The 12,460-nt window shown below is 43.1% G+C and overlaps 2 pseudogenes; one reads left to right on the forward strand and one right to left on the reverse strand.

Annotated features, from left to right (window-relative positions):
• LOC130196709 (zinc phosphodiesterase ELAC protein 1-like) overlaps nucleotides 1–12,460 on the reverse strand; it is a 146,843-nt pseudogene that overhangs the window by 6,157 nt on the left and 128,226 nt on the right.
• Nucleotides 563–6,382, forward strand: LOC130196688 (protein NLRC3-like; annotated as a pseudogene).

A 12,460-nucleotide genomic window follows, 5' to 3' on the forward strand; every position in this document is an offset into this window, starting at 1 on the left:
ATACAACAGCAGCTGTTTGTGAACGTGTGAGAGCAGAAGGGAATTCTGGGAGTGCTGAACGAGAACAAACACGCCCATAATCATTCACTTCTGACTCCACCGGTTGGACTGGTTGTGACGTCAAGAGATGAGGGGCGTGACCACACGCATCCTCAGTTCAAATGCACACACACACACACACACACACACACACACCAGGACTGAGGGGAAGACATGAGCAGCTTCTTCTCTCCAGAGGTTCCTCCACACAGACGGTGAACGTGTCCGTAAACTGACCTGAGGTCAGTTCAGCAGGTGAGAATCTGACCAGAGGAATCTGGACATGTTGGATCATCAGGATCTTTCTCTCTTTAACTGGACGGTAGAAATGGTTCCTGATGCTGATTGGCTGATCATTTATTTTGCTTTCAGGTGTAATAATTCTCTCTCATTTATATCTGAGCTAAAGGACAGTGATTTGATGAAGATGTTCACGTCTTATAATAAAATAAGTGCTAAAACCTTGAAGCAACTTGAGTTTGACTCGTGAATGAAATGTGCGTCTGAACCGGTTTGACAGCTTCTGTTGCAGTGTGTGTGTCCTGTGACGTGAGTGTTGTGCAGCAGGTGTGTGTGTGAAGGTGTGGACTCTGCTATGCATCAGTGGGAGGACAGAGAGGAGGGAGTCCCTCCCTCTAAAACCTCTCTGTGTGGGGAACATGACAGCCAGACCAAAGCTCAGAGGTGAGGCCAGGACCGTTCTCCATGGCACGCCACTCCTCCGTCATGACTCACCCTCTAAGCTCTGAGTGTGTTGTGTTGAGCAGACCAGACTCACCTGGACCTGGACCGGGACCGGGAACTGGACCTGGACCTGGACCTGGACCCAGCTGTGTGTCCCTGAAGAGTGACTGCTCTATAGAAAGGCACATACGTTTCAAAGATGGAGTTCAGTCTGTTAGGTAAGCTTTTACAACCAAAATAAACTAAATCTGTCAGAATTTTACTGAACATGTGAATCAACCCTGTGTTTCTGTCAGGATCCATCAGCAGAGAGATGACTCTCCTCGAGCTGGACCTGGATCTGGACCTGGATCTGGACCTGGACCCAGCTGTGTGTCCCTGAAGAGTGACCGGTCTATGTTGATCCCTGATGATTTCAAAGATGGAGTTCAGTCTGTTGAGCTCAGGTGAGCTTTCATTAGGCGACTATGTTTCTATTAGGATCCATCAGCAGAGGTCAGACCCTCCTTTACCTTTGACTTCAGGATTCCTGAAGACAGAACATAATTAGGGCTGTGAAACGATTAAAATTTTTAATCGGGTTAATCACAGGTTTTTGTGGATTAATCATGATTAATCACATATTACCGATATTCTCGGTATATTTTGTGAGAACATAGAGATTTATGACAAAAGACGGATATATACATTTATACATTCTTCTATACAATGGGTGCTGCAACTCAGCAGTTATTTAGCAGTTTTCTTCCATATGGAACATTAATACATCTTCATCCTAAACAGAATGTTTAACCCTCCTGTTACTTTTCGGGTCAATTTGACCCCATTCAATGTGTAATGTCGGTGTTCTTTGGGGTCAATTTGACCCCAGGCTGTTTTTCACTGTGTCAAACATATAAGAAATATCAACTTTTTTATTTATTTAAAGGGCTATTTAGGTAGTCAACAAACAAACATAAAGTACCTCACACTTAAACTTGGGAAGCAATATTAATTCTAATAATTTTCTGGAGGTTTTAATTGCTGGGGTCAAATTGACCCCGAGGGTAAAATATGTTAGTAAATGTAAAGGTAACAGGAGGTTAAACAAAACATTTTTCTTGTTTGTCAACCATTAACTCCACCATGATACAATCTAAAGGCCTCTAGTCTTCCTCTAGCAGCTGCTGAGGCAAACTGACTGTGTGGGTTTTCTTCATGAACTGGGCCGTGATGAAAGGGACGGCGGGACACCGCTGCAAAGCTGAAACCTCACCGCCCGGACAGGTGGACAGATTGACAAGTGACTTTTTTTGCTCGGTCCCGATGCGCCACGGAGCTCGTGGCGCGACGAGATCGATAAGTGTTAACGCAACGCTAAGAGACAGAAATGACATGCTGCTGTGGAGATACGATCAACAACAGAAGGCGTTTAGTTTAATAAAAGAACAAAGACGTGCTCTAGAGAACATGTCAGGGGGCGGGCCAATCTTTTTAATGTCATGCGATCTACCAACACTACGCCGCGATCGACTGGCAAGTCGCGATCGACGTGTTGAGACCCCTGATCTACAGGAAGTAAAAGTCGTAACAAGGTTTCCGTAGGTGAACCTGCGGAAGGATCATTACCGATGAACAGACCATCTGCATGAGAGCGGATATAGTTCAGATTGAAGTGGTGTATTGGAAGCTGATTTTGCAAGTGACTTTTTTTTCGTCCCGACGACCAACAACAGACAGATTGGAAGCTCATTCTGCGCATGCGTTAAATGCGTTTTAAAAAAACAACTAGTTAAACCTGTAATTGAATTAACTGAGTTAACGCGTTATTTTTCACAGCACTAAACATAATATACAACTTGTACTTTTGTTTTCTCCAAAGAGTTGAGCAACAGACATCCCAAGTGATCCCAGGAGACCTGGACCCCATATTTAAGGTGTGTGAGTCAGAGACTGTATAACATGTAGAGATGGTCAAAGAGTTGGATCGTTGATGGAGATTAGACGACCAGGTGGAGCAACAGAGGAGACGTCCACCTGTCAATCAAAGAGGCCACGCCCTCTATGTCTCACCTTCAGGCCTAATATCATTTAAACGGCTGAGTTATTTATCTGTAGGAATGAACTCACTTGTGGAGCTTTTGTGTGTGGCACTGACTCGCTAATCACCGCCAAGCTTGCAAGCACAAAAAGGAATCTCAGGAATTGTTTGATTGGAGAAGTTTCAATATTCATACCTGCAAACTCATGAGGGGTGAAAAAGTGACCACAAATCTAAAAAATATTAATAAACAGTTTAAGAACAAAAGGTCCTCCGCTCTGACTAAGCCCTATAATAATAGTAATAACAAATATACATTGTCATTATATATAATATGGTTAAAGGACTCAAGGACTTTTCCTTGAGTCTGTTCTGCCTCTACCTGGTTGTCACGATACTAACATTATAACTTCTATACGATACCTGCCATAAATATCATGATACTGATACCAGAATTCAATACGATACCATAAATACGAGACTGGTATATTTATCTATAATATTAATGAATAAAACATCTGTATGGTTCACTTTTTACCAACTTTCTCAACACTTAACAAATGGCAGTCATATTAGTATTAGCCCACAGCAAGATATGAATGAAACTACATGGAGCCATCATAGCATTGATTATACGCAAAGAGGCCTTCAGTCTGAATCTGACCAGATGATACAGAGTTCATCAGGATGAGCAGCTGTAGAGTTACATCACTTTACAGACTGTCTGCATTGGAGACAAAGAACTGAAACATTTCACTTCTGGCATCTCTTTATTTTTCTTTATTTTTAAAGCCGAAGACTCAAAAGCTCCGCCACTTGACGTCTCTCACTGTGAGCGCTGCGCAGAGCAGTGTGTGCAGACAGCTTGACACGGAGCAGCTTTAAAGAAGTATCGATACTAAAAATATGCAAAATCATATCGTTGTTAATGTACGGATACCTTGTTAGTATCTAACCCGAACCCCCCAAACGCTGTAGACATCTTAATGCTGATTGGCCGAGACTCAACACGTCCCATCAAAGATGTTTTATTACGAAGATCACCACATCACATTTTCTCCGCGTCTCACTGCAATCTCAACGGCAGCTGGCCAGTTGACCCCCCCCCCCCCCCCCCCCCCCTAAAAACAAAAACTCTTCGGATCCACACGATTCACGTGGATGACCTATTTTGATTTCAAAACGGCGAATTTCACCGAAAGGTGGCAAGTTTGCAGGTATGAATATTCCTTGATTCTGCGTTATTTCGGGATTCCCGGCCCTAACTTGATGAAACATGGATTAAAGCTAAATTCCTACCTGACCCGTATGTATTAAACCTCCTCTGACCTCTGATGTCAACATCTAGACACTCAAGACTTTATGGTCTTTAATTGAAGATGGAGAATTGTGCTTGTTTTTCATTGTCAGTTGGTATTATTGGATTAGATTTACAAAATGTTTTCCCAGAAAGCATTTACAATCTACATTAACACGATGTTCACAGATTAGGTTAAACACTTTTCAGAAAATAATAATAAAACAATCCTCATAAAATACAAACTTGTACGGTTTTGATGTAAAATGAAAGCTAAAAACTTAAATTTAGGAGATAGCTTTGAATCGGCCTCAAAACACCATTTAAAATATTTAAAAACATTAAATATACTTTTATTGTTTGGTTTCAGCTGCTTGAGAAGAACATTGTCAGCTTTATGAAGAGCGAGCTGAAGAAGATGCAAAAGGCCCTAAATCCAGATCACCCAGAAGGCCCTGCGGGTCAGAAGGAAGATGAGGAGGTGTTGGACGGTGAGGATGAAGAGCAGATGAGGAGCAGCAGGGAAGCATTTCTGAAGATCACACTAAACTTCTTGAGGAGAATGGAGCAGGAGGAGCTGGCTGACTGTCTTCACAGCAGTAAGAGGATTTTAAAGACTTTACAATGAAACAGAAGACCACCACTCAGTAAGTTCATCTGTGATTGTTGTCATTCCAGAAACTTGTGTGCCTGCAGCCCAACATGAACTCAAGTCTAACCTGAAGAAGAAGTTCCAGTGTGTGTTTGAGGGGATCCCTAAAGCAGGAAACCAAACCCTCCTGAACCAGATCTACACAGAGCTCTACATCACAGAGGGAGGGACTGCAGAGGTCAACGAGGAGCATGAGGTCAGACAGATTGAAACAGCATCCAGGAAACCACACAGACCAGAAACACCCATCAGACAAGAAGACCTCTTCAAAGCCTCGCCTGGAAGAGAGGAGCCAATCAGAACAGTGATGACGAAGGGAGTGGCTGGGAAAACAGTCCTAACACAGAAGTTCACTCTGGACTGGGCTGAAGACAAAGCCAACCAGGACATCCACTTCCTGTTTCCATTCACGTTCAGAGAGCTGAATGTGCTGAAAGAGAAGAAGTTCAGCTTGGTGCAACTTATCCATCACTTCTTCACTGAAACCAAAGAAGCAGGAATCTGCAGGTTTGAAGAGTTCCAGGTTGTGTTCATCTTTGACGGTCTGGATGAGTGTCGACTTCCTCTGGACTTCCTCAACAATGAGGTCCTGACTGATGTCACAGAGTCCACCTCAGTGCATGTGCTGCTGACAAACCTCTTCAGGGAAACTGCTTCCTCTGCTCGCCTCTGGATAACCACAAGACCTGCAGCAGCCAATCAGATCCCTCCTGACTGTGTTGGCTTGGTGACAGAGGTCAGAGGGTTCACTGACCCCCAGAAGGAGGACTACTTCAGGAAGAGGTTCAGGGATGAGGAGCAGGCCAGCAGGATCATCTCCCACATCAAGACCTCCCAGAGCCTCCACATCATGTGCCACATCCCAGTCTTCTGCTGGATCACTGCTACAGTTTTGGAGGACGTGTTGTAGACCACAGAGGAGGAAAGCTGCCCAATACCATGACTGAGATGTACATCCACTTCCTGGTGGTTCAGTCCAAAGTGAAGATGGTCAAGTTTGATGGAGGAGCTGCAACGGATCCACACTGGAGTCCAGAGAGCAGGAAGATGACTGAGTCTCTGGGAAGACTGGCTTTTGATCAGCTGCAGAAAGGGAACCTGATCTTCTATGAATGCGACCTGACCGAGTGTGGCATCGATATCAGAGCAGCCTCAGTGTACTCAGGAGTGTTCACACAGATCTTTAGAGAGGAGAGAGGACTGTACCAGGACCAGGTGTTCTGCTTCGTCCATCTGAGTGTTCAGGAGTTTCTGGCTGCTCTTCATGTCCATCTGACCTTCAGCAACTCTGGTGTCAACCTGATGGCAGACAAACAACCAGGAGCTAAAGGCCTTGGTCTGGCTAAAGTATTGAGAGCTAAACTCAAACATCTCTACCAGAGTGCTGTGGACAAGGCCTTACAGAGTCCAAATGGACACCTGGACTTGTTCCTCCGCTTCCTCCTGGGTCTTTCCCTGGAGACCAATCAGAGTCTTCTGCAAGGTCTGCTGACACAGACAGGAAGTAGCTCACAGGCCAATCAGGAAACAGTCCAGTACATCAAGAAGAAGATCAGTGAGGATGTCTCCAGAGAAAAGCATCAATCTGTTCCACTGTCTGAATGAACTGAACGATGGTTCTCTGGTGGAGGAGATCCAACAGGCCCTGAGATCAGGACGTCTCTCCACAGATGAACTGTCTCCTGCTCAGTGGTCAGCTCTGGTCTTCATCTTACTGTCATCAGAAGAAGATCTGGAGGTGTTTGACCTGAAGAAATACTCTGCTTCAGAGGAGGCTCTTCTGAGGCTGATGCCGGTGGTCAAAGCCTCCAACAAAGCTCTGTATGGATACGTTAACATTATGAAATGGATTGATGTTTTACTTTGATTAAACATGTTGTTTGTATTAATCTCTGTTCCTCCCTTAGGCTGAAGGACTGTAACCTCACAGAGAGAAGCTGTGGAGCTCTGTCCTCAGTCCTCAGCTCCCAGTGCTCCAGTCTGAGAGAACTGGATCTGAGCTTCAACCAGCTGCAGGACTCAGGAGTGAAGCTCCTCTCTGCTGGACTGGAGAGTCCACATTGTAGCCTGGAGACTCTGAGGTGGGTTCACTGAATTATAAATAAAGATAAGAGCCCAATATGATCTTAATGTAACATGAATTAACTGATGATCACTGATGTGAACAGAGAGAAATGAGCTGAAACAAATGGTTTCATAACCAGATGGAGTCCCTGCACACACATTTCTCCTTTCAGAGAACAAGAATATAATATCTTGGCTCTTTTGATTGACATCGCTTGACGCCTGAAGAAACTGAATTTAAAGCTGCAGGAAAATTATTGCAGATAAATATTTTTTATAAGATGAAGTCCTTTATTTAAAGTAACATTATGTAACAATTGTACCTTAAAATAACAGCTTGAAAATGACAATGACTTTTAATATGGCGATTTGCGGCTCCGCCATTGCCATCGGGGGTCTGTGGGGAAATAACTCCGCTATGTAGGATTCTGGAGCCGCCGCCCGGGCGGATGTACTTCCACCTGCTTTCTGGCAGTGATTACGCAATGTCATATAGTGCCAGTCCACGCTCGCAGCTACAGGATAAGGGTAGCATTTTTATGTAGCTTTTTGGTGTTGTCAACAATATTGTATTCGATCACACGTACTCCACATTCAAACATTTAGAAAACAACGTATATCGGCTGAAAACGCGATCGTATTTCAACTAAACTAAATGTTGTCATTCTTTTGGTTATGTTGGAACAATTACCCTTAGCAACTCAATCAAGGGAAAAGGTACCACGCTAAAAAAAAAAAGGAATGGGCGGATCTGCAATTCTGGTGTTAACTCTCTCTGCTCAAATGGTCGAAAAGAAAAACAGTCGATATATGAAACCCAAATGTTATTATATTAAATCAAATTCAATGCATCTGCAAACCCCCAAAATGAACACATACACTACAAACAATCAAACCCACTCAAAGTATAATCCCCGGATCCCGACAGTCCCCAAAGTCTTTGCAGTCCCCCAAAACAAAAGTAAATGACTGCACGCGCACACACCCCCTCCCCCCAAAAGCCGGCAAACAGCTGACCGACCAGGCGGAAACATGGCGAGGCGCCGCGTTCAATCCCCGCGCTCCTTCACCCTAGTCCGGTAGGTGCTGGCCCAGTTCAGTGTTCCTGCGCAGTCTTCGTATTAGCAGGGCTCTCAAGTTTTGAAGACAGGCAAGACAGGCAAGAGTGACATTTCCATCAGCATGTTTGGAGCGCGCCTGTCAGTGCGCTCCAAACAAACAAAAAACTTGCGTCACCTCCCCCTCGTCACCTTTTATAACCCGTGACACATACAAATAATAATAATTATTATAATTAGAATACAGAACAACACATGATCCCAACTCAATACAAGTGTATGCGAGGCTGCATCTATCGTAACTGGGTATTTACGACACTGAAGTAAACGTTAAATACCTCAAAAACTGAAGGGGGTGCTAAAAGGGAAAAACTACATAATGGGGCTTTAAAGTCACATTTTTCAAAAGCTTTCTGTTTTAAATACAAACTTTATTTTACTTTAAATAAGGGAAGATATAGTATTTGTTATTATAGTATGTAATATTCATGATTAATCCAGTTCAATAGGAAATCTGTAATAATAAATATGTTGTAGATGTTATTCAGTTTAGTTTTCTTCATTTAACTTGACAGTCAGTTGTTTACTACATACACACGTTAATACAACTGTTGGCTACTTCAATGCATATGGCACAAAATCATAGAGCGCATATCTGACATTGATGTTCTGACCTTTAGTGAGGAAACTCTCTAACTGGACCTCAAGGATTTTAATTATACCTGATATACAATCATGACACTTGTCTGGCTTCATGCTGCTGATGGATTACTGAACAGGCCTATGGGACAGAGCCAGGGGCCACAGGGTCAGGGGCCAAGGGTCAGGGGCCACAGGGTCAGGGGCCAAAGTGTCAAGGGCCAAAGGGACATGGGCTAAAAGGTCAGGGGCCAAAGGGTCAGGGGCTAAAATTGTCAGGGGCCACAGGGTCAGGGGCCAAAGAGTCAGGGGCTAAAAGTGTCAGGGGCCACAGGGTCAGGGGCCAAAGTGTCAAGGGCCAGAGGGTCAGGGGCCACAGGGTCAGGGGCCAAAGGGTCAGGGGCCACAGGGTCAGGGGCCCCCTGTCCTTCACCTACAGAATGTAACTCAGAGAGACACAGAGAGTATTGATGAGTATACTATATGTACCATACTTTATTAATATTACATATATATTATATATACTTGAGTGAGTCAATGTTCCTCATAAAAAGAGTTATTTATTCACACATAAAGAACCAAACATTTATCCATTTAAATGAAATAAGTGTTGAAATGAAACTTGTTGTGATCCTTGTGATCAGGTTCATCTTCTCTGAAGTCATGAATCCTCCGGCCGTAAGCTGCTTCTACACGTCTGCTACCAGCTGCAGGAAACCTTGTGAAGTGGAGTTCACATTAAAACATGAACTCATCTCATTGGATGATGAACAGATTGTTTCTGTCATCTTTTCTTCTTCTTTCACTGACGGGATTTTAACTAAATGTCTGTTTACAGAAGAAGATGAAACCAAAGTGAAAGCCACTCGTGTTCATGATGTCAATAATGATTCATTGTGTATTGATATAATAAACTCTGTGTGTTGTTTTGTGTGTTTACAGTCTGTCATGGTGTTGGATCACAGAGGAAGGCTGTTCTTCTCTGGGATCAGCTCTGAAGTCAAACCCCTCCAGTCTCAGAGAACTGGATCTGAGTGACAACGACCTGCTGGATTCAGGAGTGAAGCTGCTGACTGGTTTTCTGGAGAATCCACGTTGTAGACTGGAGACTCTGAGGTGGGTTCACTGAATTATAAATAAAGATAAGAGCCCAATATGATCTTAATGTAACATGAATTAACTGATGATCAATGATGTGAACAGAGAGAAATGAGCTGAAACAAATGGTTTCATAACCAGATTCTTTTTCAAATCCAACCTTTATTTCACTTTAAATAAGTGAAGATAATGTATTTATTATTAGAGTATTTATTATTCATAATTAATCCAGTTCATTTTGAAATCTGTAATGATAAATATTTTGTAGATGTTATTCAGTTTAGTTTTCTTTATTTAACTTGACAGTCAGTTGTTTACTACATACACACGTTAATACAACTGTTGGCTACTTCTATGCATATGACACAAAATCATAGAGCGCATATCTGACATTGATGTTCTGACCTTTAGTGAGGAAACTCTCTCTAACTCAGGGGTGTCCAAACTTTTTGCAATGAGGGCCAATTGTGATAAAGTAAAGATGCCCGTGGGCCAATAGTTCCTTTAGACATTTTTTAAACCACAAAAGTTACATGAAAATACACTGTTATAAAACAATTTATTTTTACTGTCACAATTACTTTTATTTTTTAAATGACAATGTAACCACATATAATATAACCAAGTCTGCCTTTCATTCAGTCAGATAACAATGAAAAAGCTGTATATAGAATACCTTACATTTCTATGAGTTACATAACGTTGCAATTAACCTTTTTTGCACTGAATACCTTTTCAAGATAATATCAATAAAGTGCAACCTGTGAAAAATTAAACAAAATAAGATCAAATATTTGGGCATAAAGAGTTTACTGAGTGTTATTGACACTGCATATCTTTTCAAAATAACAATAACGCGCAACCTTTGAAAAACAAAACAAGTACAGATATGTCTGAGTCATTACGTTTTTTTCTATGTGTGATAAAATGGGCTTTCCACTACACCTCTTTTTAAAACGGGGTTGCAGGCTTGATACGGCCACTCTCCATAAAGCTCAATGTTGAGCTCTTGTTTTGAAGGGCAACAGCTGGAACGCTGAGAGGTAACACCTGGCAAGTCTCCAAGAATCTCGTCGCGCAGCGTAACCGGTTAACGTCGTAATGTACACATTTACACGAAAGTCGGCGACAGTCATTTCGCTCTTTATTTATTAATGACTTAGTTTTATGTCCGTGTAGTTTGTAATATGTGAAGTTCTCAAACAAGGTCTTGAAATAAAAGAATGCATTTCCCTCGCCTCGCTCGCCTCTGCTCTTGAACCCGGAGCAGAGAGCTACTGAGACAACGTGTCTTCACCACCGTGGGAACGCAGAGGTGTCGGTTTGCTGTTCCCGCGACATATTGGACGCTCTCTGCCGGCTGGTTGAGCGCGCTCAAGTGCGCACCTGTTCAGCTGTGCGCGATAGCTGCGATACCGAGAGCCAGGAGAAGTGTGAACGCCACCATGTAGAGACAGAAATGACATGCTGCTGTGTAGATACGATCAATAACATACGACCGTTTAGTTGAATAAAACAACCTGACATTACTTATGTTGTAATCTGGCGCTATAGAGAACATTTCAGTGGGGCGGACCCCCACCCTGTTCTCATGGGAGGGGAAACACTAGTAATTCCCACCGCTCCTGAAAGCGGCGGCCCTCACTGTCAACTTTTCTCCTTTTTTTTGCCGTCGCCATGGCAAATAGGTTTGGAGAAGGGTTCACGCCACGGATGCAGAGCCAGATACATTAGAAAGGAGGAATTACGTCTTTTAAGCTTTTATGATTGATTTATTCTGACAGATCTGGCGGGCCAGAAATAACACATTATATGACCGATGTCGCGGGCCGTATGAAATCTGACCGCGGGCCGGACTTTGGACACCCCTGCTCTAACTGGACCTCAAGGATTTTAATTATACCTGATATACAATCATGACACTTGTCTGGCTTCATGCTGCTGATGGATTACTGAACAGGCCTATGGGACAGAGCCAGGGGCCACAGGGTCAGGGGCCAAGGGTCAGGGGCCACAGGGTCAGGGTCCAAAGGGTCAGAGGTCAAAGGTCCAGGGGTCAAGGGTCAGGGGCCAAAGTGTCAGGGGGCCACAGGGTCAGGGCCTAAAGGGTCAGGGGCTAAAGGATCAGGGGCCAAAGGGTCAGGGGCCACAGGGTCAGGGGCCCCCTGTCCTTCACCTACAGAATGTAACTCAGAGAGACACAGAGAGTATTGATGAGTATACTATATGTACCATACTTTATTAATATTAGATATATATATATATATTTGAGTGAGTCAATGTTCCTCATAAAAAGAGTTATTTATTCACACATAAAGAACCAAACATGTATCCATTTAAATGAAAGAAGTGTTGAAATGAAACTTGTTGTGATCCTTGTGATCAGGTTCATCTTCTCTCTGAAGTCATGAATCCTCCGGCCGTAAGCTGCTTCTACACGTCTGCTACCAGCTGCAGGAAGTGAAGTGGAGTTCACATTAAAACATGAACTCATCTGATTGGATGATGAACAGATTGTTTCTGTCATCTTTTCTTCTTCTTTCACTGACGGGATTTTAACTAAATGTCTGTTTACAGAAGAAGATGAAACCAAAGTGAAAGCCACTCGTGTTCATGATGTCAATAATGATTCATTGTGTATTGATATAATAAACTCTGTGTGTTGTTTTGTGTGTTTACAGACTGTCAGACTGTTGGATCACAGAGGAAGGCTGTTCTTCTCTGGGATCAGCTCTGAAGTCAAACCCCTCCAGTCTCAGAGAACTGGATCTGAGCTGGAACAAGCTGCAGGATTCAGGAGTGAAGCTGCTGACTGGTTTTCTGGAGAGTCCACGTTGTAGACTGAAGACTCTGAGGTGGGTTCACTGAATTATAAATAAAGATAAGAGCCCAATATGATCTTAATGTAA

Source organism: Pseudoliparis swirei, chromosome 7 (assembly GCF_029220125.1).
Source record: "Pseudoliparis swirei isolate HS2019 ecotype Mariana Trench chromosome 7, NWPU_hadal_v1, whole genome shotgun sequence".
Lineage (NCBI taxonomy): Eukaryota > Metazoa > Chordata > Actinopteri > Perciformes > Liparidae > Pseudoliparis > Pseudoliparis swirei.